The sequence below is a fragment of the Manis javanica genome, chromosome 17 (genome assembly GCF_040802235.1).
Source record: "Manis javanica isolate MJ-LG chromosome 17, MJ_LKY, whole genome shotgun sequence".
Lineage (NCBI taxonomy): Eukaryota > Metazoa > Chordata > Mammalia > Pholidota > Manidae > Manis > Manis javanica.
Genome location: NC_133172.1, coordinates 15,949,247 through 15,951,590, shown reverse-complemented (window position 1 = coordinate 15,951,590; position 2,344 = coordinate 15,949,247). Strand labels below are relative to the sequence as shown.

The window sequence follows — 2,344 nt, the reverse complement described above, 5'->3', positions numbered from 1 at the left end:
GAACATGATCTCACTCCATCCAGTGCTCTGTGGCTCCCCCATATCCTCGGGTAGTGGGGGCTCAGTTCCCACACTGTGCAGATTCAAGTGGACACTAGATACCAGATGACCCTGGCTTAAGGAGTTGGCAAGGATATGCCCTATGCCCAGCAGTTCAATGAAGTTTCTTTTCCTCCCTCTGTTCTTCCTTGCTCTCTGCCACCTGCAGCCTGCTGACATTCCCGGCTACTCTCACTTGAATGAATTATTTTCTTACCTACACTAGTCCAACCTGTTCATGAATTCTTTCTTCATGAAAAGCCAAGAACCCTCTCCTGGGTTGAGGTCTCACCAAGCATGCAGGGACATCTCCCTGGATTGGACTGCCTGTCAACATATTGATGTTTGTACTTTGATAAGTATGACAAGAAATTCTTGGAGTAATGACTAAAAGAACCTACAAATTAGTAAAGGGAATAGCTGGAATAATAAAAACAAGCCAATCCAATAAAAAGGAAAGAGAGAAAAAGGAAAAATGCAACACGGAGTAAGAAATAAAATGGCATATCTAAATCGATGAGAAGCTACACAAATACAAAGAGAGTAAATGTTACAGTTAAGAGAGACAAACGTTCTGGAGCATTTAAGTCTCGGACACAGGATCCTTCCACTGCTTGTTCTGTCACTTCCACCTGGTGCAGACCTCGGGTCTGGACGTCTGCACTGAGGTCCTACACAGGACCTTAACCCTGTCTTGAGGAGCTTCACTAAAGGAGGCTCCTCTGGCCAGAAGGCGGCTGATTCCGGAACAGCACTCCAGCCGCGAAGGCCACTGGGAAACGTAGTCCAGCGCTGGAAGTCGGCCGGAGCTGGGCCGCCGAGTCACTCTTTGTGCGAAGACTGATGCTGCTTCTTCCACTGAAAAGCCCAAAGAAGACTCACAAGAGCCCTTTCTGGGAATTGTGATCATCAGGAAAGGACATCCAGTGATGATGAACTATCGTCAGCTGACACGATTGAGTTCCAAAAAAGTCAAGGTGACATTTTACGGGACCTTAAGAAAATTTTTGAAGATGTGCAGGATAATTTTTGTAATATCCAGAATATTTTGTTGAAATTTCAACAATGGTGAGAAAAGTTTCCTGAGTTTTATTATGAAGCTTTTATTAGTTTATGCATACCGAAGCTTTTAAATCCCGTAATCAGAGTTCAGCTGATTGATTGGCATCAACTCTTAAGTTTGACTCCATATAAAACAGATGCCGTGGTTCACATCTGTAGAAGAATTTATGGACAGCAGTATGGAAGACTCAGACATAGTTCTGATAAGAAAATCTTGTCTGCTATCATCAACAAAACAATTATTCCTCGACTTACAGACTTCGTAGAATGCATTTGGGATCCCTTGTCAACCTCACAGACAAGAAGTTTAATGCTGGAACATTCCACTTGTGAAAATGAAATTAGTAAAGGCAAATAGGATTTACTTTCATCCATGTTTTAAGAATGAAGAAGGCAATAGAAGATGGTATTTTTATTCCTCTATATCCAAAGAGCGCTGTGGACAACAAAACATCACCACATTCAAAGTTCCAAGAAAGACAGTTCTGGTCAGATCTAAAGCTCTTTGGCAACATTCTTCTTTGGAATGAACTCCTCCCAGATGACACCTTGCAAGAGCTAGGACTAGTGAAGCTGCTAAATCGTTACCTTATTATAGCTCTTAATGCCGCACCAGGACCAGATGTTGTCAAAAGTGCAGCCAGGTGAAGTAAAGACTTAAGTGTAAAAAGTGAAACTGAAATACTGTACTGAGAAGATAAATGACTATCTGATGGTGAGGGAGTCCTTTCTGAACTTAAAAGCAAAAGAAGAAATGATGAGAAAAGATAACAGCCTATTTACCAGAAAATTGATTCAAAAATTCCGCCGTGAGAACATCTATTCCCCAGCTAGAAAACTTCATCCATTTTTTATTGCAATATGCACACAGGTTATCTAGAAGTGAATTCAGGACTGAAGTCAAATAAATTATTATATGGTGAAAATAAAAGCTTTGAAACAAGCAGAATCCTTCATAGAAGAACACCACCTAGACCATCTTAAGTCAGTAATTAAAGAAGTTTGAGTAAACTTTATAGGAAAATACTAAAATGAGACTTTAATACAGTCACACTCAGCTCCTTTGCTTGGGGATGGGGAGAAGCAGGTACCTCTCCTTTATTCCCAGTAATGGAGAGAAGGATTTGCCAAAAAATAAACTCTATACTTCCATTCCCTCTATGAGGTTTTACCATCTCATGTCATGAGAGGCTGCCCCTCCTGATTCTGTGGTGGTTGTAGTAATTAAGCACAAAGGGGCAGT

At 41.2% G+C, this 2,344-nt stretch overlaps 1 pseudogene; it reads left to right on the top strand.

The window, feature by feature from the left end:
- The first annotated feature begins 555 nt into the window (after positions 1 to 555).
- On the top strand, positions 556 to 2,107 carry LOC140846974 (intron Large complex component GCFC2-like; annotated as a pseudogene).
- Positions 2,108 to 2,344: the final 237 nt, after the last annotated feature.